The sequence below is a fragment of the Leptopilina heterotoma genome, unplaced genomic scaffold (assembly GCF_015476425.1).
Source record: "Leptopilina heterotoma isolate Lh14 unplaced genomic scaffold, ASM1547642v1 Lhet_358, whole genome shotgun sequence".
NCBI lineage: Eukaryota > Metazoa > Arthropoda > Insecta > Hymenoptera > Figitidae > Leptopilina > Leptopilina heterotoma.
This window is the reverse complement of record NW_025111038.1, coordinates 1,143,597-1,171,325: the sequence shown is the minus strand read 5'-3', so window position 1 is coordinate 1,171,325 and position 27,729 is coordinate 1,143,597.

The following is a 27,729-nucleotide window of genomic DNA, read 5'->3' as shown; positions in this document are numbered from 1 at the left end:
GTAGCTGAGGATGAGACGAGAAAAAAAGTCTGGAGTAGCAAGATTCCATTCAGAATAGATTCGGAGATAATTGAGTCGGAATATCGATTTTTAGTAAAAAAAGCGCACAAAAAATATATATATAGCGTGGTTTTTCCGGAAATTACGACTTTTTTGTGTACAAGTAAATTTTTCATGTATTTTAGGGTGAGAATATGTCAAAATCAATTGACTGACTTTTATTCCTTTCAAAAAATTCGATTTTCAGTGTTATTTTAAGATTTTTTTAGTTTTCTTGACCATTTAAGAGACTATAACTTCGAAAATTGAGTTTTTATGAAAAAATGTTGTATAGAAAAGTTGTTTGTATTTTTCTAATCTAAAAAAAAATAAAGTTAAAAATTCTGAAATTTGAAAAAATTGAGTTTTCAAAATTTTGAAACTACCGTAGTTTTTGTAGTTTTTAACGAAAATGGCTGGTTAACGAACTTAACCTTCATTTTTACACCAACTTTAAGTGTGTTAAATTTAAAGACGATCAGATAAGATTTTCAAAAGTTATTGTGCCTACAACATTTTGGTCTACAGACGGACATACATACAGACAGACGGACAGACAGAAACACATACAGACGGACTCGCCGGACCATGTTTTTCGGGTTCAGGGGACCTCAAAACGTAAAGATTTCATAAAATTAGCAAAAGTCAATTTTCGACCAAAACTAATACTTTCTCATGTGATGAGAATGTAAAAATCGACCAATTTTTATTTTTCAGAAATTTTTAAAAATGTTCAAAAACTGATTTTTCGAGTAAATTTTTGTTTGAAAATGATAATAAATAGTCGATATTTACGATTTAAAAAATTTTTAGAAACAAAAAATTTGAAGAAATCAACGAAAATCACAATTTTTAAATTTCCTATAGAAAAAAAACGAGAAATCGACGATTTTTAAATTTCGAAAAATTTTCAAATTCTTTTAAAAACTTGTTTTTCGAGTATAATTTAGATGGAATATGAAAAAATTTTAAAAATTCAGGCGAAAATCAAGATTTTTAAATTTTCTGTACAAAAAAAAAACGAAAATATCGACCAATTTTTATTTTTCAGAAATTTTTAAAATCGTTCAAAAACTGATTTTTCGAGTAAATTTCTGTTTGAAAATGAAAATAAATAACGATTGCAGTCGAAATTTACGATTGCAAAAATTTGCGGAAAAAAAAGTTTGAAGAAATCGACGATAATCACAATTGAGGCTCCGGTTCTTAAAATGGCACACGCGCGAGCACACGGCAAATAAGTTGGCCCCTGGAGATAAAATTTTGAAGTTGTTTAAAATAAATTTTAAATTATTGTTTCTTGTACAGAATTTCAAGGCGAAACTTTTTTTCTAATAAAAATTTTTTATATAATTTCTCGTTTTCACGTAAATTGAAGAAAACGTGATTTTTTGAGTTAAGAAATTTTAATGAATTTTTGACTTCAACTCGTGACTAGTTCGTTAAATATTAATATTTTTCCACGAAATTTACACACAATATTCTTCAAACTATTCCAAGAGTGAAACAATATTTGGAAATTTAAAAAAGAATTGTATGTCAAGGTAAATAATTATTTAAATAATTTTGTCGGAAAAATGATTCTCCTATTTTCAATTGAAAAAGTTGAGTGACGAATTTTTGTTTTCGGAAAACTTTCAGCGACAAAAATGTTCATTAATATGTTAGGAAGTTTTTTGGAAAATATCTCGCCATTTGATAATAAATTAAAGACAATAGAGCAATTTTAACATTGTCGCGCTCTGCTGTAAACGTAAACAATGTCTAACTATATATATACATAGGTCTTGTAATGGCGGCCATGCTACACGTGTGCCGCCACGCCGCAATTTTACAGCAGAGCGCGACGATGTTAAAATTGCTTTATTATCTTTAATTTATTATCAAATGGCGAGATATTATCCAAAAAACTTTTTAACATATTAATGAACATTTTTGTCGCTGAAAGTTTTCCGGAAACGAAAATTCGTCACTCAACTTTTTCAATTGAAAATAGGAGAATCATTTTTCCGACAAAATTATTTAAATAATTATTTACTTTGACATACAATTTTTTTTTAAATTTCCAAATATTTTTTCACTCTTGGAATAGTTTGAAGAATATTATGTGTAAATTTCGTGGAAAAATATTAATATTTAACGAAGTAGTCACGAGTTGAAGTCAAAAATTCATTAAAATTTCTTAACTTAAAAAATCACTTTTTTTTTAAATTTACGTGAAAACGAGAAATTATATAAAAAATTTTTATTAAAAAAAAAGTTTCGCCTTGAAATTCTGTATAAGAAACAATAATTTAAAATTCATTTTGAGCAACTTTAAAATTTTATCTCCAGGGGCCAAATTATTTGCCGTGTGTTCGCGCGTGTGCCCTTTTAAGATCCGGAGCCTCAATTTTTAAATTTTCCATAGAAAAAAAACGAGAAAAACGACGATTTTTAAATTTCGAAAAATTTTCAAATTATTTTAAAAACTTGTTTTTCGAGTATAATTAAGAGAGAAAATGAAAAAATTTCATAAATTTAGGCGAAAATCAAGATTTTTAAATTTTCTGTACAAAAAAAAACGGAAAAATCTACCAATTTTTATTTTTCGGAAATTTTTAAAATCGTTCAAAAACTGATTTTTCGAGTAAATTTCTGTTTGAAAATGAAAATAAATAACGAATTCAGTCGAAATTTACGATTGCAAAAATTTGCGGAAACAAAAATTTGAAGAAATCGACGATAATCACAATTTTTAAATTTCCTATAGAAAAAAAAACGAGAAAAACGACGTTTTTTAAATTTCGAAATATTTTCAAATTCTTTTGAAAACTTGTTTTTCGAGTATAATTTAGACAGAAAATGAAAAAATTTTAAAAATTTAGGCGAAAATCTTACATTCAGCTCGTAGCTTTGAAAAATATGAGTAATTTTTATCATTTTTATTTTTAATATAATTTAAATGAGCTTTTCTTTTAAAGTACACAGTTTTACCTGAAGAATGTGCAAACTTCATAAGAATTCATAAACAATAGTCCAAGATATTCAAATCTTTATGAAATTAATATTAAAATTCAAAATGTCAATAAAATCTCTTTTTCTATAATATTATTAGGTTTTTGGGTTTATTAATTATTTATAGATCAACTTAAGTATTTTCGTATTTGTTTTTTTAGCTAAAAAGGTAACTTTTTCTGCCCAGCGCTCATGTAGACCTACATTCAGTAGCTTATAAGTCTGAAAATATTGAGTTTAGGAAAAAGTTTTTAAAGAATGAAAGTTTTAGTTTTCTTTCGACTTTTAAAAAATGTAAACAAAAAAATTTTTTTTTTCATTTTTTATTAAAAAAATTTTTTTTTATAAACAAATTAAATGGGCCTGATGGGTTAAATGTTTAAAAACTCATTTAACACATCAGGCCTATTTCGGGACTTTTTGGAAAATCTTCTCTATATTATAAGGTATAAATAAATTTAAAAAAAATAAAAAAAATACGGCCTAAAGTTAAAAAAAATTAATTTGTTTATAAAAAAAAATTTTTTTAATGAAAAATTAAAAAAAAATTTTGTGTTTACATTTCTTAAGAGTCGAAAGAAAACTACAACTTTCATTCTTTGACAACTTTTTCCTAAACTCAATATTTTCGGACTTATAAGCTACTGAATATAGGTCTACAATTAAAAGTCCAAAATTTCGAAAATTCATAACTCGAAAATTTGGACAATTGAACAAAAATAAAAAAATACGTATCTGTTTTTTTCAATACAGAATAAAAAAAAATTTGTGGCCGATTTTAAGTGGTCGACTTAAATTTCATGTGGAATTGACCATATTTTGAATAAAAATGACTATTTTTCTTCAATAAGAAATGATTTGGATGACATAACCTCCAATTTGACAACCGTTTTTATCAATAGAAGGATTCCATTCTTATTATTTTAAATATTCTTTCAATTGTTTAAAATATATTAAAAATTGGAATAATGTTTTAAATAATTTATTTAAAATAATAACAATGGATCAAGTATATTTTAACTTATCTTTTTTCTTTTGATTCCATTTTTTTCAAATAATCTTTCTACATTGTTTAAAATGGCAAAAATTAAAATGCGTTTAATAATTAATTTAGTAATGTTGACAATAAACAAAGTTTATTTTTAGGGGAGACTGGGGTAAACTCGCGAACTCAACTTAAGATGAAGATATTGATACTGTGAATAGTACTTACCATTCAACTTATATTAACGAACTTTCGTTTAGTTTCATGAATTCAACATAGAATCAGAGGCAATCAAATGTTTTTAGAGGTATCAGAAAAAAAAACGTTTTTTGGATTTTTAAGTTTTTCGATCATTATTTTTGAGTCTTAATTTATTTGGCAAATTTTTTTTTGTTGCTATTGAATGTCCTTTTTCGAAGTACATGTATAGTTTCATCTTATTTCAAAAAGATTTAATTAAATTTATTCTGAAATGTGAGGAATACACTCGGGGTAAAGTCGCTCACGTGAAGTCGGGGTAAACCCGCTCACTTAGTTTTTAATTTAAAATTTAGAATAAAATAATTTCACGTATTATATTTCAACAATAACACAATTTATGACTTATTAAAACCAAAATTGTAACTACATTTCACTTTCTCTTAATAAAATATAACACTATTTAAATCCATAGTTGCACGGAAAAAAATTAATCTCTAAATTAGAGATTAAATCTGAGATTTAGGCATAACCTATCACTGGAATCGGACGTAAGATGTAAGCAGATCACTAAAACTGAAATTTGGTATTATATCTAATCCGAATATTAGTATTGTGAAGAACACGTATTTCTTATGCCTAAAAATGATATTAGGAATCTCAAATTTTATGACATGTGGAACATATGTTCTAAACTATCAACTTACTTAAATAAATTCAAATCTAATATATTATTTGAATAAACAATATTAAAAATTTTAGTCGTATATTTATATAATTCTTATTTTTGTAATAACTCGATGTAATAAGAATTTATAATTTATCACAATTTAGAGTGAGAATTATTCACAAAATATTTATATTGTTTTCCCTGTATGAACTATACATTGACAAGTATAAAAAAGTAGTTGGATATTTTTAAAACACAATACGTATTTTATATTTTTATTTCATTTTTTTGTTTTAACGGCGTTGGAAGGTCTGTAAAATTTGTAGGTTACAATTATCGCCCGACAAAATACGACACTGACTGATTTAAATGACGTGAAATAGGTAAATAAACATTTTTCAACCACTTTTTCTCTAAACACAGACACTTTTTACAAAATAGGCCAACATAGGGTAACTGCACCAATTGCCGAGGGTGCTCCAATTGTCGAGGATAATAATTTTCTTTTTTAGATAAATAGTATAATATATAATATTTAAGAACAAAAAAAATTTCTAAATAATCTTTGTATTTTCAACTGTATATTTATATATACAAATTTCGTAGCGATTCTACTAAAATAATTATTTAATTAATATTATAATTCACTGCTGTGAAATTTACACGAATCTCCATTTTCTTAATACTTCAGGTTGATTAAAACAGATTTTTATAAATGCAAATTAAACGTATTTATAATGACTTTTTGTGTACAAAATTATTATTATAATTTTGTACACGAACTAAATTAATTTTGTATGCATGTTTTTTTGTTAAAAAAAAATATTTAATATTTTTTAAAAGCAAATCATCGGTATTTGGTTCCTTTTTTTTGACAGTTCCATTTTTCGAGGAAATGACTCGAAAATTGGTGTAGTCACTTTTTTCGCTGATGCACCATTTATCGATGGTTAAGTGTTTATTTACTAAACGTCAAACATAAATGCCAAACATTTATAGGTACAGAGAAAAAGAAAAAAAATGCTCAAAAAATTTACAACCAACAGAAAATAATCAACCAAAAAAACGAGGAAAAAAGACCGAAAAAAAATTAATAAAAAAATGCATTATTTAAAACTAAAAAATTTTGTACTATAGTTTAATTATAATTAACCATTATATTTACAGTTCGTAATAAAAGTTTATTTTATTCGTTTACAAATTTAATGTGACTTAAATTAATTTATTTTTTCAATTAATGTCTGATTAACAAAATTGATTAAATTTAATTAACTTATATTTATAAAAGTTTAAAAAACAGTTAAGTAATTTTCTGTCCTGTATCATCTACTATAAAAATGTTTTATATCGATATTATAAATTATTCAATTATAGTTAAATAAATATATTTGTTTTCTGGTAATGTTCTATAATATTTTTATCGAAAAAATAAATATCTACTCGATTTTCTAATATCTGTACAGGTTAATTGTTAGGTTATATTGGGTTATATGTTTAAAAATGTCATACCCTCGACAATTGGAACAGACCCTCGAGAAATTAGCACAAGACCATCGACAAATGGTGCTTTTGCTCGATTGACTTTTAAATATATTTTTTGCTTAACAATTTAGTTTATATTAAAAAAATAAATATGAATATTAAACATTATTAGATCCTTCGTCCAAATATACAAAAATCAAATTTTAAAGTGCATTTACTTCCGAGAAAAAAAATGTCAAAGTCACATGTTGCCTAAAACCCTCGACAATTGGTACAGTTACCCTACAACGAGTAGGAATCTTCTTAATTACCTAAATTCAAAAGATGGTTTAAATTCATGCAGAAACGCGGTTGTAAAATGTAAAATTGGAAAGTGATGTAATGCTAAGAATATAACAGCTGGACCATTGTGCTCTCTGCATGCTTCTGCCCTCTTCTGGCGACTGGCAGTAATCCGCTTCTTGTTGTCTGTGATTACAATACTTTCCAATCATTTCCAATTTTACATTTTACAACCGCTTGACAACCGCGTTTCTGCATGAATTTAAACAATCTTTTGAATTTAGGTTATTAAGAAGATTCTTACCCATTGTATGTTAGCCTATTTTGTAAAAAGTGTCTGTGTTTAGAGAAAAAGTGGTTGAAAAATGTTTATTTACCTATTTCACGTTATTTAAATCAGTCAGTGCCGTATTTTGTCGGGCGACAATTGTAACCTTAAAATTTCACAGACCTTCCTTCACAGACCTTCGCTTTTATTTGGATATTTGAAAATAAAATTAATACTTAATTAATTAAAATGGTTTAAATCTTTTTTGTCACTGATTAACTTAAAACACAATGTACCAAATTCATATAAAAAAGTTGTGAAATAAACAAATCTCTAAATCAGAGATGTGAATTTATGGCGTTTTCTGGTATAAAGTTTGACAGAATCAAACACAACTTATCACAGTAATTGTGACTATAATGTTTAATTTAGATACACTTATATTTCATTGGACTTCAAATTAATATTATTTCAAGTTTAGAGATTAATTTTTTTCCGTGCATGTAATTCATGAAATCTATGTTCATTATCTATTAAACCAATTTGTTGTTTATAGAAATGTTTATATAACTCATAAATTATCAATAATAAATGATACTTAAGACGGGAATAAGACGAATTTTAATATTTAAAAAATAAAACTGTTCCGTCTTGAAAAGATAAAGTGAGCGGGTTTACCCTGGAAAATTGTGATTTCGAAATTTGGTATATGTGTATTAAAAAGTTTCTCTAAGTAAAACTAAAAAAGATAAATCAAAAACTCTTTTTTATTTTTTTAGTAGAAATCATAAGCTTTCAAATGATATAAATTAACTTGGATTTAGAGAATGATTTCCTAGATTTTTACCGATCTGAAAAAAAGTGAGCGGGTTTACCCCAGTCTCCCCTACTTATCTTTTTCTTGGGGCAACCCGGCCTGGCCACGACCGGGGCCATTAAAATTTACTGCCCCTGGTAATTTATGAATGGCCTCTAACTATACATATAAAGTTTAAACGCGTTTTTCTCAAAATAACGTTTTCTCAAATTGCGGACAGTTTATCTCTGAATCTACTAAACCGATTTTAATAAATAATAACTCGTTTTATTTGTTAGCATTTCCTGTGTAAGAATTTACCAGAAAATGGTCAAAAATTTTTTAAAAAACATTTTTGCAGACTACAAAAATACTGAAAAACATAGTGTATTTTTAAACAAATTATTGAAACATCTGCTATTTTTTTATTTTAGTCGAATTTTCATTATTGGTGGTAGATTTCTATGCAAGACATCTTCCTTTTTAAAAAGCAATTTGGATTTTTTGTTTCCGATTTGTCAATCTTGAGATAAACTGTCCGCAATTGGACAAACTTTTTAGAGTTTCGATCTGAATGCTGTCTGCAGATTATGATATTAAATAAAAATTAAAAACAAACCATTATTTTTATTCTCCAAATATGTACTAATATAGGCAAAAAAGTTTTTTAAATATTTATAATAAAAGACCTAAGAAAATTTTTTTTTAAATTTGGTCTTTTAAGAGCCTTCTAAAGTGTAGTAGTTCCTTAAGCGAATTCAGTCGATTTTTAATTTTCATGTCCGCCATATTGGATCCGCCATTTGTGACGCAAAGGGTAAAAAAATTATTGATATCAACATGTGCCAACAGAGCACTTCAATGTTTCTAAGTAAAATGCATGGGAAAAATTTCAATTTTCGAAAAATCAAAATCATTCGCGAGGGCTTCAAAAAAGTTAACACTAAGCTACCAGGATTTGTAGAGTGCTCTCCGCCAAGTAATATAACTTTCAATTTTGACCACCCCAACCCTTTACAGAATTACACTAAAGTTACCCCTTTTTGGATATTTATAATTTGACGTGTTTTTGAGGTATAATATCAATTTTTTAACGTTTTTGACGGATCTTGTGTTCATAAGAAATACGTATTTATTTTTTTTGGCATTGGAACATATTGCGGGGGGTTTCTTGCTTTTTTCCACTAAAAAATTTTTTTGGGACACCCCAATCGTCATGTGCACCTTTTTAAAGCTCTTAATTATAACTTGTATTTGTTTTTGCTGTTAAAATTTCTCTAAATTAAAAAAAAATAAGTTTCAATATAGATAATTACTTGGAAATTTTCCGAGGATTAGGAATTTCAGCTCAGATTTTTCTATATAGCTGCGTATGGGCACAAAAAGGCAAAAACCGTTAGGAGATATTGAAAAAATCGAATTATCTCACTATTTTGTAAAGATATGGCTAAAAACTCAAAATACCCAGATTTCTGGTATAATTATTTTAAAGTATGCGGCTTTTCAACTATTTTTCCTGAAAATTTGAACCAAATCGGAAACGGTGTTTTTAAGTTAGGGGAGACCAAAGTGAGTTGTAACAGAGGTGCGTTGTAACAAAGCCGATTTCTCAAAAGCTATGAACTTTTAAAAATTTTGAAAAGCGTGAATTTATTACATTTTTTATTCACTATTTGATGCAAATTTACTTGACCACCTGAGAAAAGTTTTTGAGATGTATTGAATATATGTGCAAAAACCGGGTTTTTTCTAAAGTCCAAGAACGAATTAAATTTTACAAATTTTGATCAGGTTTTTATATCAAAATAAAACTGAAGTACTCCTTTAGCTAATACACACGTTACAAACACAAATTATTATGATTAAATAATTAAACTTAATTTTTTTCTAACCAGTTACACTTTTCTGATTTTGAAGGATGTGTGTCTACATTGAACCACCTCTAATAAAACACTACAATTTACTTCGAAAATAATATTTCCACTTACACATTGTAAAAAATCTTATTTTCCACTCAAAAAAATAGAAATTTGTTGTTAAATAGTTATTATTTGTTAGTTGTGAGATATTTTAATTTCACAATGGCAAAATAAAATTATTTTAGACTAGTATAACAATTTCATTGACCAAAAGCAAAATCAAAATAATATCGCTATCTTTCTGCCATAAGATTTTTAGCGATCACCTTCGGAACAAAATTCAAGCCAAAAAAAAAGACTAAATCAAAAGGGTGTTGAGCGCCAGGTTCACGGGTGAACCACGTCAGCATCAAAATCTTCGCAAAACAATATTTAAAACATTATTTCAATGGAACGAGACCACCAGGTTAATCCACTGACAATAATCACAATTCAAATCAAATTTAACATTAACCAAATCATAGTCAATCAAGATTCTATAAAACTCATAACTAATTATCTACATAATTAGGCTTGAAAATTGTTTACCGGAATAAACTTACAACATCATAATTCGACTAGCAAATCATAAAGAACATTTGGGTTAGGGTTTTTGAGAGAGTATTTTCAGCAAATAAAAAAAAACATTCTATAACTAACAACTAAATTTATTCGACTATTCATCGTGATTTTCCAAGAAATATTGTGACAAATAAAACATAAATAAAATCTTCAAATTTTGATACGCGACATTATATCGAAATTGATAGAAATTACAAAATTAATAAAAGATACTTCATAAGAAATCGACTAAATTTTAATTTCAAAACAAAAAAAAATTCTCTGCTACTCGACAAAATTTAAATCATACGCAAAATAATCTAAAATCAACTATAACTGACTCAATTTAAATTCACTCATTTATCACACTAGATATCCTAATCCAATTTACTATTTCACGACATTTTGAATTTATTCTTTCATGAAAATGATAACGGGAGAAAAACGCGAGGCACTACGAAATTTTATAAACTCGTCGAAATGCATGGTAAAATCACAAAATTGAAACAGAGATTCGCAATGAAGCCTTTATAATTAGACTTTAAATTGAACATTAATTGACAAAACCGAAAATTGTCGCAAAGAAAAGGACCACGAGGTCGAAAAGTGGCGTCATTTCGAAAAGAAAGCAAGAATACATATTCTCTACGCGAAACAATCTAAATTTAGACAATCAAAACAAACGAAAGATCGAGAATATACATTCTTTCCAAATATTACTGACGACTCACCAAATTATATGAAACGAAGTGTTGACGGGAAGCGTCTCGGCAAAGGGTCGTCCTCTCGTTCGGAACACTTTTTACAATTATTTTTGGAAAAACGCAACTATCGAGTGCTCGGAAGCAAGTGCCGGTGCTTGTCACGTTTTCTCATTAATTCGCCGGTAGCGTCGTGTTCCCTATCTAACCTGACCTACGGCGGTCGCGCGCGCCATTGTTTCGTGGCAGAGTCGCGGCGGCAAATCCATTCAAATTCAAAATTACAATTTTTAACAAAGTTACGAGTAATTAATTTTCATTCTACAAAATATTCGCACAGCAAGCTAAATTTCTAAAATAACATAGAAAATCTTATTTTCGATGAAATAACATAACAATAATAGCGATAACAAGATTCAAAGCAATACTCAAAATAAGCGAAATCAAAATCTCAACAGTTAATATAATTAATGCCAAATTAACAATTTTACTAAACTAATTGGTAAAATTAGGTTAACGCGAAGTTAAATTTTCAAAATAGCAAGCATATTCAAACTAACTAAAATACAAAACAAAAGCAAAATTAGAGCGAAAGCAAAGCAAAATTAGTTTTTAAAGAGTTTAAGCGAATTTAAACGAGCGATTTACAAAGACGACGATCAGGAACTCTTCTTTAATTGCGGAACGATAGATTGGAAAGAGAGACAGTATTCCAAAAGACGGGAACCAATCAGATCAAGGCTTTCGATCTTAAACGGCCAACTCGGCCAAAGTTGACAAATTAGTTGGAACATCCAACGACAATTGGTGGCGGTGACCAGAGGAAGTGTCCTTCCACATGAATGTGAGTGTGTGTGTGTCAAAACATCAAACAATAAAAGGTTTGGTCCAAAACCAAACGCAAAACAGCATCCACGTGTCCAGCGAATAAACAGAGCTGACACGACTGGAGGTTAAAATCGGGCGGCATACGTCCCAAATGCAGCTTCGAACAGCAAAATAAAATGAGCGTGGATTGCTCAAAGTACGGCATCAAACAGCCAAAAGGTCGGCATCAAACAGCCAAATGGTCGGCGTCAAACAGCCAAGATTGTCAAAAGTGTAATTGTGCGGCATCGAACAGCCATACAGAGCATCGAACAGCCAGTGTAATGTGAGGTTGAACAGTCAGTCTCTCAAAATCCAAAATCGTTCCTCCTTCGGGTCTCACAGCACAAATCCATAAAGAGAATCGCTCGTGGCAAACATAAAAAAAAATAAAGCAGGGCAGTAAACAAGAATAGAATAAATCATAATTTAATCGTGGTCGAGTCGTGGAGCAGAGATCTTCGCAGAAAAGTGTCCAAAAGGAGAGAGCTGGAATTTCTCTAAATTTAATATTTAAAGAAATTTAACTCGGATGTAACGTGAAAAATATTCACGTTACAACTTCTCCCTCTACACCACGTGTGCGGCTCAATCCGCCACGCAATATAGGGTAATTCGCAAAATTTCAAAAAAAAGCAAAACAAATTATCGTTTTTCAAATAAAATGGCAGACGCCAGCAAGATTCAATATTTTTCTGCTCGAAACGCTCTATTCCACTTTCGACCAATTATCAAAATAAACAAAACATAATCATAAGCAAAATTATAATAAAGTAATCAATATGGAATACAGCTGAAAGAATTATTGTTATTAAATTACGAATTAGTGTTTCAATTAATGCGGCAAATTAAATCATGAATACTTCTAAAATCGGGACACAACTAAATGAATTCTACTAAACTTAACTTCAGCAACAAATTTTCCAAAAAGCAAAACAAAACTATTTCCATATTAGTTGACAAAATGTGCTATCCCGGTACCGATCTAGCGATCTGGAAGTGCACCAAAAAAAAATCAAACAAATAAAAATAAAATTCAAAAAGTGTTTCTCATTGTTGACTACTTGTTATTTTGCAAATAAACAAAATTTAACTCAAATAATTATTTCATTCAAAATAAATTTTCAAAATAATTCTTAACGAAAAAGGGTCATGTGGTCAAGATTTAGCTTGTGATTAACTAAAATAGAAAGTCATATAGATAAATGTGAGAAATATAAAGAATTTATTTCAATACTCAACGAGTTATAAATTTCTCTTAAATGTTACAAAATAAAGTTTCTTTCGTAAATTTCCTTTGATAAAAACAACTAATTACTATAACTCTTGAAATAATGATATTTTTAAATGGAATGATCTTTATATCCGCGAATAGAATTAAGGATTGTCAGGACTTACTAACTAAATTAAACAAAATGTAATACTGGCGATAGTCACGACGATAAGTTTAAGTGACTTGTTCTGAGAATTTAGCGTAGTTTGTGTTCTATTTGAACGAGATCGAAAAGTGAGATCGATGTAAAAAAAATAAAGTAATCACGACTTATTTTCAATAGTAGAACGAATAACCTAAATCTGAACGACTTTAGCCGTTGTAATTAAACAAAAAAATTAAACTTAGTCAGTCAACAAAAAAATATAACTAGGCGAGAAACAAAATGTCAAATTAAACTAAAGAAAAAAATTTTTTTTTTCTTTCGGAACGACGGATCGATCAAATAATAAAAAAATTAAACGATTATTTAATATAGAGAACAAAGCACAACGGTGCAAATTGACAAAAAAAAAGGTCTTCACGAGACAGTTTTCCTTTTTCCCTTATTTATTTATTTATTTTTTTTTTTGAATAAGGAAGTTCACTTATTTACGGAATTTTTTATAAAAATCGCGACCTTCGACTAAGTCTTTTCCGTTGCAGTTGGGACAATTGGTGGATATATATCCTGGATATCCGCAATGGAAACAGAATTTGTGGAGGAATGGTTTAGGGCAAGGCGGGTAACGATGACTTAGGTCGCCACAATTCCAGCATCCTGGTTTTGGTGCAACACGATAATAATTTTTGACGGGAGCCTTTGGTCGCGGAGAGGAATTTCGTCGAAGGGAATCTCTCTTTCTCGAGGTGGAGTCGACGTCCTGTCGTTGATTGTCGTAGACTTCGGGTACTGTCTTCGTAGTATCTTTCTTAGGAATGGTCCCAGTGTAATTATTTTTGGAGGTAGACTTCGGTATAGTTCCGGTATATTTAGCGGTCGGAACAACGTCAGCGGTCGAGTTTCTATCAGTCATAGAATGTTCGTCTCGAGGTGGCGGGATGTTGGCGATTTCGTCTCGAGAATCTGAAGTAGTTTGAACATCTTGATTGGCGACAAATTGAATATTTTCTGTCGACACGTCCTTCTTGTTGTTTTCGTTAGTGGTGGTCGGGTTAGTCGACAGACACAACGAGGCGGAAGTTTGTTTTTCCTTAGGTTGCCCTTTTATGGGGCTCAGGATAGTTTCGATCAATGAACCTTCAGAAGAGTCATCCTCGGAAGATGTCGGCGGTGATTGGTGATTGGCCTCCTCTAGTTTTGGTGCGCTACATCCAGGTTCATCGGAAGGATGTGGTGCATTGGCGGCGGTCGATTCGTCTACAGTCACAGGTGCAGAACATTTCGAGCAAAGGATTTTTCTGGCGTCTTCGGAAATTCGTCTCGGTGATAAATAGAGAGTTTTACCAGAAACTTTTCTCAAGGCTTTGTAACCCTTCATCTTCTCTTTGAGGTGAGCGACTCGATTGCGTTCCTTCTCCAGGGCGTCAACTAATTTTTGCATCGCAAAGATGAGGCGGTAAGTTTCAGCACGGGATTTCGCAAGGGATTCCTGCAAAGATTCCTGGATCATTACTCGGGGAGAAGCGGTCTCAGCGACGGATTCTTTAGGAGAATTGGCTTCGGCCATGATTGATAGGTCTCAGCGAAATTTACCCTAAAAATAAGAAAACGAATAAGTTCTAATTTAGGAGAAAATTATTACACGACAAAAATTAATAATTCATAATATACGAAACATAGGATAAAAATGAGATATATTTTTCATACAAAAAAAAATAATTCGTTAACGTGAGATAAAAAATTGTGAGTAACGGGATGTTTTTCACTTAGTCAATTTCATTGGTGGATTCTCGATATGGTTTCAAATCTTCGATATGTATTTTTCTAATCTTTTTATCATTTAAATCGCTAATGTCATAAACAAGAGAAGAATATACTTTCGAAATCTTATACGGACCAGAGTAAGGAGGACATAACTTTGCGGCAATATTTTTCTCTTTCGACGAGAGCTTGTAAGTACGCGCTAATACTAAATCGCCTATACGGTAACGAAATTCTCTTCGTCGGAGGTTATAATATTTAGATTGCTTTGCGAAAGCATCATCCAAATTTTTCACTATCCAATCTCGGACTACATTCATTTTTTTCATTCTCTCATTCCATTGAGAAGGAGATTGAGTCTCAATTTCGGTAATATTTTCGACTCTTTTACGCAAATTATTGACGGGTTTCGGCTCGCGACCTAAATTCAAAAAAGCGGGGGTAGCTTTCAAACTACTGTGATGAGCAGTGTTATACGCGAATCTAAACTCGGCAAGATTTTGGTCCCATTCTCGGTGATCTTTTTTGATATAAGAAATTATCATAGTTTTTAATACTCGGTTAACCCTTTCAACAGGATTAGCTTGCGGGTGATACGGGGGAGTGGTGGAGTGAAAGATATTGTATTCTTTAGCCATAGATCGAATAATATTATTCGCGAATTCGGTGCCATTATCGGTCAGAATTACTTGGGGAGCGCCCCATCTGTTAATCACGAGTTCACGAAATAATTCGCTAATCTTTTTACCGTTAGCCGCTCTCAGCGGTGCGCACTCAATCCATTTAGTAAACGGGTCTTGGATTACTAAAATATACTGAAATTGAGATTTGCTTCGAGGGAGGGGTCCGATAATATCCATCGCAACTACAATCCATGGTTCTTCAGCAACACGACGACCCATTAGGCCTGACGGAACGGATTGGTCTACTTTGCACGAACTACAAACGCTACAATTTCTAACATGCGCTACGACATGTCGAAAGCAATGTGGCCAATAATAATTTTTCGTAATTCGCATGTAGGTTTTTTGTGCTCCGAGATTACCGGATTGTGGATCACTATGAGCTTCAGAAATAACAGTTTTCTGTTCGAATTCACCCGGAACTAATTTCCAAGCGTCTAGATCTTTATCTAGTGATTCGAGATATAAGTCAGGACGATAATAATATAAACGTTTGTCTACAATACGCCAAAGAGGGAATTTTTCGGGAAATTCAGCAACAGTCATGTATCGTCTAAGATACCATGATTCTTGGGGATTTTTGATCACGTTCAAAGTTTCGGTACTTTGATCTTCGCTAATACGAGAAAGCGCGTCAGGAACATGGTTGAGAGAACCTTTTCGATAAACAATTTCATAGTTATAACCCATTAACGCTAAAGCCCATCGACCTAATCGACCAGAAGGTTTCTTTAAGTTGTCGAGCCACTTCAAACTAGCGTGATCGGTTATAACGGTAAAGTGAGACGGAGCTAAATAATATTCGAATTTTTCAATAGCCCATTTCACTGCTAAACACTCTTTTTCCGTGACTGAGTAATTTCGCTCGGCATCGTTCAAAGATCTACTCGCGTACGCGATTACGCGTTCTGCACCTTCGATATTTTGCGTCAGTACGGCACCTATACCACAGTCGCTAGCGTCTGTTTGCAATACGAAATCGAGATCAAAATCAGGGCACGCTAACACAGGAGAGCTAGTCAAACTAGTTTTCAAAGATTCGAACGCTAATTGTTGATTTTCTCCCCAAAACCATTTATTATTCTTTTTTAATAAAGAGTTCAAAGGAGACGCAATAGTCGCAAAGTCGGGAATGAAGCGGCGGTACCATGAGGCCATGCCTAAAAATCTACGCAATTGTTTAATCGTACGCGGTACTGGATAATTAACTACGGGTTCGATCTTTTCCGGGTCGGGTTGTAGACCATTTTCGTTAACTAAATATCCGAGATAACGAACTTGCGTACAACAAAATTCGCATTTTTCGGGACTAAGTTTCAAACCTACTTTCTTAACCGCGTCTAAAACCTTTTTCAGCCAATCTAAATGCTCGGAGAATGTCTCCGTGACGATAATTATGTCGTCTAAGTAGACAAAAACGAAAGAATCCATATTTTTAACTATGCCGTCTAATAACCTCTGAAAAGTGGCGGGTGCGTTCGTCAAACCGAACGGCATCCTTTTAAATTGGAAGAGTCCGCGTCCGGGAACAGTAAAAGCTGTTTTAGGTCGGCTATCGGGGTGAAGCGGAACTTGCAAAAATCCTTTTTGCATATCCAATTTAGTGATAAATTTAGCGTGACGTAACCTATCCAATATGGCGCTAATATATGGTATCGGATAAGCGTCTTTTTTTGTGACACCGTTAACTTTTCGAAAATCAAGACATACGCGATACGTACCATCGGGTTTTCTAGTCATAATAATAGGCGAGGACCAATCTGAATCTGACGGTTCGATGACGTCATCTTTGACCATTTCGTCTATTTCTTTATGCATTTCCGCGAGAACTTTCGGCGAAACTAAATAGTATCTTTGTTTAATCGGCAAAGCATCTCCGGTATTGATTACGTGTTGGACTTTATTAGTCAAGCCTAATTTATCGGAAGGAAGGGGGAGTTCACGTTTGAGAAAATCGGCTAATTCATCGGCCTGTTCTTTCGTCAATTCGCGAATTCCGAAACATACGTTATTAGTGTCGTCATCGTTCTCAAATTTATAAACAACATTAGGTTTATTTTGGAAGTGCCAAGACCTATTCTCAAAATTAGTCACAATTCGGAAACTACGCAAAAAATCGAGTCCTACAATTAAGGAATAGGGTAGACTGTTCAATACGCGAGCATTGATTTGTCTGTTTTCGCCCTTAAGATGAACTGGTAACAAGACTTCGTTAGAAACGGCTTCAATATCGCCATTAGCAAATTGAACTTTCCCTGAACTCTCAATAATTTTAAGATTAAGTTTCTTAATTAGTTCTATGCCTTTCGATCCAATAAAAGTGCGAGAAGCGCCGCTATCAACAAGAGCAGTTAAAGAAACACCTTGTATCTCTAATTTTACAAAAAGCAAAGATTCTGTGCGATTTAACAAAATAGCATTAAATGAAAGTTCGGCAGTTTTTAGACTTTTAAATGAAAGTTTAATATTCATTTTATCTATATCAATATTTAATTTCTCAATATCAGGGTCTCTAGTTACGAAATTACAATTTTCGCAATCGGAATCAAATGGTAAAGAAGAATCGCTAAAATTATTAGAGTCGTCAAAATCGAGTAAATTATAAGCGGGCTCTAATTCAGAAGTAGGAACCGCGTTTGCCCAGTTTATCGGCTCCCTTTTTGGTTTTCCTGGCAAACAGGACAATTGGGACGAGTGATGTCCTTTTTACCGCAACCGAAACAGAATATTCTACGAGGCTCTTTACAATCATAATTCCTATGACCCTCGGCATCACAATTCCAACAAACGAGAGTGGAATTTTTCGAAGTATCAGGTGAATTTTTATCGGAAGAAACCTTTTCTTTATTTAGTGATTTCGATTTTGCGCTATTATTATCATTATTTGGGCTTGAGTTTTTCCTATTGTTTTTATTTTTCTCAACTGGTTTAACATTTTTCTTTTCGTTAGTTAAAAAGAAGTGATCTACATCTTCTTCTTCAGAAGAATCCGCGAGATGATTCAGATTTTCTTTCCGTTTGTGAGCGCCACGTGAGCGTGGTTCACGATACGCGAGATCAGGCAGCAGTGAACGTTCAGGAGTGGGGGGTGGTCTATATGATTTAGCGACACGATAAGTTTTCTCAGCGGCTGTAGCGAGATTTTCTAAATGTTCGCGAGAGATAGCTTCGTATCTACGCACGGCTACTTGTAGTCGCGGAAGCAGGTTACGGTGAGCGTAACTAATTTCCTCAGATTCGGTAAGTGGAGGGGATACGCGTTCGAACAATGACCACATGCATGTTATATAGTCGGCTACTCTCTCATTTTCTCCTTGAGTTCTACGGTAAATTTCCTGACGAAGCTCAAATTGAAAATCTACATCCGCAAAACGAGTTCTAAACGCATAAGTAAATTGATCAAAAGTACGCCATTGGAGTCTAGAACCACGAAACCAATTTAGCGCAACACCAGATAAGAAAAATGGAAGAATTTTTAACAAGTCTTCGTCTCGAATGGGAAAGAAGGTTCTACCTTCTTCGAGGCGACGCAAAAATGACTCAGCGTCCTCTTGACAAGTACCTGAGAATTTTAAATTCCACTTACGCATAGTTCCGTAAGCAGAAGCTGCAGAAGTACCATAAGGTCGATTTCTGGGCCTATGATAATCTTCGCGATCGAAAGAAGCTTCGCTAAAATCTGAAGGGTAATAATCAGTTTCTTGATCGTAATGTCTAGTATTATTTTCGCGATGGTATCCGTGGCGATTGTCATAACGAGATTCTCTATATTCGTTTGTCGCACGTCGAGAATTTTCGCGAAGTTGTGTGTTTGCATTTGTGGGTCTATGACGAGTAGCATTGCGATAATAATCTCCATATTCGTTTGGTACACGTTGAGAATTTTCGCGATATTGTGTGTTTTCATTTGTGGGTCTATAGCGAGTATTATTGCGATAATAATCTCGATTAAATTCAGGGGCGATATTTTCGGAAACAGGTTCGAAATTCTCATACTCAAGAGTTCTAGATGTTGTGTAGAGTTCATTTTCAAAGTGTCTAGTAGAGGGTGGGGGAACAGTGTCGCGATAGTTTCCTTTTTGACGAGAGATAATCGGTTGAGTATGAGGTTGTGTTGATTCTAACCTTCTGTTCACGTTACTTTGACCTAGATTTAATCTGTCAAATTCTCTTAACATAGGAGTTTCGCTACGTCTACTTCTACTTTGTTGAATTTCGCGGTTGCGTTCGTAAGTGTCGTCTTGCTCATACAAATGTCGGTTTCTGCGCTCTCTATCTCTATTCGCGTAATTTTCTCTATTATGCAACTCGTTTACTCTGGTCCTATGAATCGTGCCTGTGTAGGTGGGGAGAGCGCTAGTAACGTGAGTAGGATGTGAGGAGACAGCAGTGTAGGAGTGTTGAGCGGTAGTGGTAGGGGGTAAAGTCTCAGCAGTGGTAAGGGGGGTGGAGAGAGGGGGTTCTCCTACAGCGGGTTGGTTTTGAGGGACGATATTTTGGGTATTTTCGCCGGGAATGTTACCAACATTTTCGGCAACATTACCGCGATTATTTTCTCCGCGAAGGGAAGAGGTGGGGGAATCTTGCTCCTCGATAGTTTGTAAGTCTTGACGCACGGCTGACCCAAAACCTGAATCAGCTGATGAAAGTACGCGATCTCTCTCATATCGGAAAAGTCTTTCGCGAAGTACCGGAACTATTCCGTTGATTGATAAATCGCGAGACTCTAGTTCGAAAATTAAGTCGGCCTTCCGCAAGGAATAAGCCCACTCACGAAGTCTTTTCGGGGACACATTCATTTTAACTCTTCTTTGCGTCCGTTTGCCTAATTATAATTAAGAATTATGTTATTAAAGAATTAATTTTATTTAATTCGATTATTTTAAATCCTGACTGAATTAAGTCGGGTTTTGGGGTGAAGATTTTGTGTATACCGGTCAACCATACAATATTGATTAAAGTAATAATCACGATATTTATCAACGCAATTACAAAAGTAAATTATTGGGAATCCTTTTACGTCAGAAACAAATTAATCGCAAAATAAAAATTAAAGAAGTTTTCGTTACCTTAAACGAAACTCATCAATTCAATATCATTTCCGAAACATAATAATAAAAAAATAAACGTGTAAAATATTGAATTGGGAACAAATTTAAGGGACGAAATATAATTAGTATAATTTAAAAATTATATCAATTTTAAACCTGTCCAAGAAAAATGACAAAAAAAAATATTATTAGAATATTATTATTAGGACGTTATAGTGATTTTAAGAACGCATTATAAAAAAAGGGGGGGGATATATGCTTTGCAAATATATAATTAATTTGCAACTAGTTTTAATTTATAAGGTCAACAATTTGTTAACCAAGTAAATAATATATAAAATATATCAATAGTACACACAAAAATAACACAAGTTTATTTCGAAATAAATGCGCAAGAAATTCTACTATATTCGATATATATTATTACGCAAGAAGAAATATTCTACTTTTCTTTTTAGAGAAAATTATCTGGAATCGGAATTAATCAAAATTATTTTATTTTGAAAATAAATACGCGGAAATTATTTATAATTCGCGCAAGAGGGATTAATCAATTTTATTTTTGATAAACAATTGGATTGGAAAAATTGTTTAAATTTACAAAGTCAACAGTTTGTTAACTAAATAAATTTGAGTACACAAAAAATAATATACATGACATAATAATAATAATCAAATAATCAACATAAAAAATCACAAATATATTTTACAACAAGCAAAATCATATAAAATAAATTCAGCACATAATATCAAATAATATTTCAATCAAGAGGTTTGAGTTTGATAAATTTCGTAAATTTCGTGCCTATGACTCACTTTCGTTCGCAAGGACGTAAACAAGAGCTATTGTGTTCAAAACCATCACAAATATTTCGATATGACTAAACTGAAAGTTTTAGTAAAAATTTTCCATCATACTTTAGGAATTAAATTAAATATTATTTTAACGTAATTAATTTTTTTCAAAATTCGAATAATTGGAAATTCAATTTTTACTAACAAAACAAAATCAGAAAAATACTCTCAGCAAAATTTTACGGCAGCCTGCCCCACGTTGGGCGCCATTGTGAGATATTTTAATTTCACAATGGCAAAATAAAATTATTTTAGACTAGTATAACAATTTCATTGACCAAAAGCAAAATCAAAATAATATCGCTATCTTTCTGCCATAAGATTTTTAGCGATCACCTTCGGAACAAAATTCAAGCCAAAAAAAAAAGACTAAATCAAAAGGGTGTTGAGCGCCAGGTTCACGGGTGAACCACGTCAGCATCAAAATCTTCGCAAAACAATATTTAAAACATTATTTCAATGGAACGAGACCACCAGGTTAATCCACTGACAATAATCACAATTCAAATCAAATTTAACATTAACCAAATCATAGTCAATCAAGATTCTATAAAACTCATAACTAATTATCTACAGAATTAGGCTTGAAAATTGTTTACCGGAATAAACTTACAACATCATAATTCGACTAGCAAATCATAAAGAACATTTGGGTTAGGGTTTTTGAGAGAGTATTTTCAGCAAATAAAAAAAAACATTCTATAACTAACAACTAAATTTATTCGACTATTCATCGTGATTTTCCAAGAAATATTGTGACAAATAAAACATAAATAAAATCTTCAAATTTTGATACGCGACATTATATCGAAATTGATAGAAATTACAAAATTAATAAAAGATACTTCATAAGAAATCGACTAAATTTTAATTTCAAAACAAAAAAAAATTCTCTGCTACTCGACAAAATTTAAATCATACGCAAAATAATCTAAAATCAACTATAACTGACTCAATTTAAATTCACTCATTTATCACACTAGATATCCTAATCCAATTTACTATTTCACGACATTTTGAATTTATTCTTTCATGAAAATGATAACGGGAGAAAAACGCGAGGCACTACGAAATTTTATAAACTCGTCGAAATGCATGGTAAAATCACAAAATTGAAACAGAGATTCGCAATGAAGCCTTTATAATTAGACTTTAAATTGAACATTAATTGACAAAACCGAAAATTGTCGCAAAGAAAAGGACCACGAGGTCGAAAAGTGGCGTCATTTCGAAAAGAAAGCAAGAATACATATTCTCTACGCGAAACAATCTAAATTTAGACAATCAAAACAAACGAAAGATCGAGAATATACATTCTTTCCAAATATTACTGACGACTCACCAAATTATATGAAACGAAGTGTTGACGGGAAGCGTCTCGGCAAAGGGTCGTCCTCTCGTTCGGAACACTTTTTACAATTATTTTTGGAAAAACGCAACTATCGAGTGCTCGGAAGCAAGTGCCGGTGCTTGTCACGTTTTCTCATTAATTCGCCGGTAGCGTCGTGTTCCCTATCTAACCTGACCTACGGCGGTCGCGCGCGCCATTGTTTCGTGGCAGAGTCGCGGCGGCAAATCCATTCAAATTCAAAATTACAATTTTTAACAAAGTTACGAGTAATTAATTTTCATTCTACAAAATATTCGCACAGCAAGCTAAATTTCTAAAATAACATAGAAAATCTTATTTTCGATGAAATAACATAACAATAATAGCGATAACAAGATTCAAAGCAATACTCAAAATAAGCGAAATCAAAATCTCAACAGTTAATATAATTAATGCCAAATTAACAATTTTACTAAACTAATTGGTAAAATTAGGTTAACGCGAAGTTAAATTTTCAAAATAGCAAGCATATTCAAACTAACTAAAATACAAAACAAAAGCAAAATTAGAGCGAAAGCAAAGCAAAATTAGTTTTTAAAGAGTTTAAGCGAATTTAAACGAGCGATTTACAAAGACGACGATCAGGAACTCTTCTTTAATTGCGGAACGATAGATTGGAAAGAGAGACAGTATTCCAAAAGACGGGAACCAATCAGATCAAGGCTTTCGATCTTAAACGGCCAACTCGGCCAAAGTTGACAAATTAGTTGGAACATCCAACGACAATTGGTGGCGGTGACCAGAGGAAGTGTCCTTCCACATGAATGTGAGTGTGTGTGTGTCAAAACATCAAACAATAAAAGGTTTGGTCCAAAACCAAACGCAAAACAGCATCCACGTGTCCAGCGAATAAACAGAGCTGACACGACTGGAGGTTAAAATCGGGCGGCATACGTCCCAAATGCAGCTTCGAACAGCAAAATAAAATGAGCGTGGATTGCTCAAAGTACGGCATCAAACAGCCAAAAGGTCGGCATCAAACAGCCAAATGGTCGGCGTCAAACAGCCAAGATTGTCAAAAGTGTAATTGTGCGGCATCGAACAGCCATACAGAGCATCGAACAGCCAGTGTAATGTGAGGTTGAACAGTCAGTCTCTCAAAATCCAAAATCGTTCCTCCTTCGGGTCTCACAGCACAAATCCATAAAGAGAATCGCTCGTGGCAAACATAAAAAAAAATAAAGCAGGGCAGTAAACAAGAATAGAATAAATCATAATTTAATCGTGGTCGAGTCGTGGAGCAGAGATCTTCGCAGAAAAGTGTCCAAAAGGAGAGAGCTGGAATTTCTCTAAATTTAATATTTAAAGAAATTTAACTCGGATGTAACGTAAAAAATATTCACGTTACATAGTATAGAAGATTGATATATTTCGATGTCAGGTTAGGTAGAAAAAGTGACAGTTTAAGTTTATCACGTTGACAATTGTGATGAAAGCATGTCTTCCAGTATTTTTCTTACTAGTTAGTAGAGCAGACAACTTTACCACTCTTAAAATTAAAAATACGCTGTAAATATGGGTGGTTCAATGATGCCGCACTCACTGTATACACATGACATTCACAAAAAAAATTGTTTATAATAAATTTATGTAGGATTTAAAATTCTTTATCACATCGGAATATTGAAGTTGATACCCTAAGCGAAATAAATCACAAGTTTACTTACTTTTAAAACTTCCTATTTCAATAAAAAAACGTCATTATATTTCAACAAAATTTTTTGTTTTGTACGTGAAAAACAGTTTTTTTTAGTTTTTCTTTATAAATAATAATCCTACGTGCCGGAAATTTTTGGACGTAGTCTGTTTCGGTAAAACTAACTTATATGTTGAATAAGAAAAAATGTCACTCATTCATTTCACAGAAAATTGAAGTGGTTCACTGTTGACGCTGGTTCAATGTAGCCTACTCTACCCTACCTTAATAACTGTTGGATATCCTAGTTTCATGAAATGGTTTTGTTTTTTTGTGTCAGTTTCGAAATTTAAGATAAAAAATAATTATTCGAACCGATGCACATAGAGACTGTTTGGATTTTTGGTAAAGTATATTGTTTTATATTATGGCTTTAAAAGTATTTAGAATTTTACAAATTTTCGTGTAAATCACTTTCATATTTTCCAAAGGAATAAAAATATTAATAAAAACATTTTTCGAGTCGCTCTTTCTTATACAAAAGTCAAAAATAATTTCTACTTATAGGTTTTTTTGTTATTATTGAGCTTGTTGCTCATTTTTAATTTAGTTTTCGGTTTAATTTGATTTATATTGATCTCATAAATTTTCTTACTCTAATTACTCCTTAATTATTTAAAAATTCGCAGACAAAATTTTATTATTCTTAAATTTCTATAAAATATACCTATTATATAATATTATTTTTAGCTATTATAAAGCTCAAATTGTTATTATAGATCGTAATTAAATTCCAAAGATTGGTTTAAAATATCTAATTAGTGTTAAAAAAACGAAATATGTGATAACCTAATTCCAAAAATAAATTAAGGTATTAAAACGAGTGTTTTATTCGTTTCTATTAATAAGATGTTTTTTACTAACTAATTAAATTTACTTTACTAACTAAACTATGCATTAAAAATTAATTTTATTCATTAAAATCACAAAATGTGCAACTGTTACAACTAACGTCGACATGTGTTACAACTCACCTTGGTACAAGGTGAATTGTAACACCGGGAACTGTTTTGGATTTTGCAATTTTTTCGTAAACCCTTACAACTTATTACACAAAATTACTTATCCAAAAATACAAAGCTCATAAAAATAGGACAATTTTTGGCTGAGTTATACTGGATAATGTGAAAATCGTTTCAACTCACCTCGGTCTCCCCTATACATTTTTTTAAAAAAGCAGTTTTTTTTAATCTACTGCGCATGCGTTTAGAAATATCTCAAAAATTCTAACTGCATTGGATTCTTTGGAAAATTTTCCACCGACTAGTACTTTTCCAATTTTTTTTAGATCAAAATTAATATTTTTCAAGCAGAAATGGATTTTTTAATCTTACCCTCTGAGCAAAAGGATATTCCAGGGATATCCTAGAGATATCTCGCGGGATATTGAGATATCCCAGGGACATCCCTGGGATATTTGTGACATCTCAGAAATATCCCTGGGATATCCAAATTTCCATCCCATGGGAGACTCGCGCGGGATATCAAAATATTCTCCACACGGGATATACTACGTGAGAAATAGTAATATGTTGAAAAATAATTAGAGCATTAAAGAGTTTAAAAACCATTATTAAATTATAACGAGAATGAGAAAAAAATTATTTCAAAAATAAAAGATTATTTCACTAATATCAAAGTTATTTTTTTGTGATTTAATAAACATTAGTTGAATTCAGTAAAATGTCTTTTTAACGCTAAACATTTATTGCGTGTGGGTTTAAACTAATTTTGGTCAATTCATTTTGTCTATTACTGATAAATATTTATTGGTTAAAGATATTTACAAGAAACTAAAAAAATGTAAAAGTTAAACATATTAAACAGCAACACTTATAATCACACTGTGCAAAACACACGCTTCTGATCTAATGACGCGACGCCATGGTCGCCATGACACTTAACAGCTGGGAAGGTCGACGCATGCGCGTGTAAGATTATATGAGTACATACATATAAAATTTTATTTCTTCTTTATGTAAAGGAAAAAATATACTGGATTTTCAGTAATTAATCTAGTAATTCATGCAGTATTTGTTTAGAATGTAGTTAGAATAAATATTTGAATAATTTAATATATCATCTACCAAAAAAAGTACAAACAAATTTAAATGCGTTAAATATAATTTCACAGCTCTTTGACACACACTCTTTGACACTTGGAACGATTGCATTTCGTTTCCTGCGCATGCGCTGACATATCGCACGCGGGATATCCTACACGGGATGCCCCACGAAAGAAAACTTTGCATATCCCGTGGATATCCCAGGGATCTCCTAGAGATACCCGCGTCGAAAAGGAAGTACGGGCAAAGTCCATCAAAGTACAGTAAAGTACGGCTAATGAGCGTTTCCCATACTTTGGAATGTGCATGGTTAACAACGATATTTAAAGTACGGGGACAGATCGGCAAAGTACGGGATCAAAAAAATAGGTTTTTCGGGAATATTTTCGAATAGAGAACTACACCAAAGTATTGGAGGCCAGTTTTTTGGGAAATATTAAATCAGAAAATTCAAAGTCTGAATCTTTAGAGTTCGGCAAAGTACGGGAAAGTACAGCAAAGTATGGGAGAGTAAAAAAAAGTTTTTTTTTGAAATATTAAATATGAAAATTAAAATTCTGAATTTTTGGAGTTCGGCAAAGTACAGAAAAGTACAGCAAAGTATGGGAGAGTAAAAAAATATTTTTTTTTTTGAAATATTAAATTAGAAAATAAAATTCTGAATTTTTAGAGTTCGGAAAAGTACGGGAAAGTACAGCAAAGTATGGGAGAGAAAAAAAAAGTTTTTTTTGAAATATTAAATATGAAAATTAAAATTCTGAATTTTTGGAGTTCGGAAAAGTACGGGAAACTACAGCAAAGTATGGAAGATTTAAAAATTAGTTTTTTTTTGAAATATTAAATTAGAAAATAAAATTCTGATTTTTTAGAGTTCGGCAAATTACGGGAATGTACAGATAAGTATGGGAGAGTAAAAAAAAATTTCATTCCACACCCTTACCTCGCTGTACTTTGTAAAACATTGACCATACTCCAAACACGGAAACTTAAATTTGATTTTAATTCTTTAACACACCATTTTATCAAGCAATAGGACTCTTCTACATTTTGACATATTCTTTACGAAAATCCAAAATTCCAAAATTTAATTTTATGAAGATATATTTT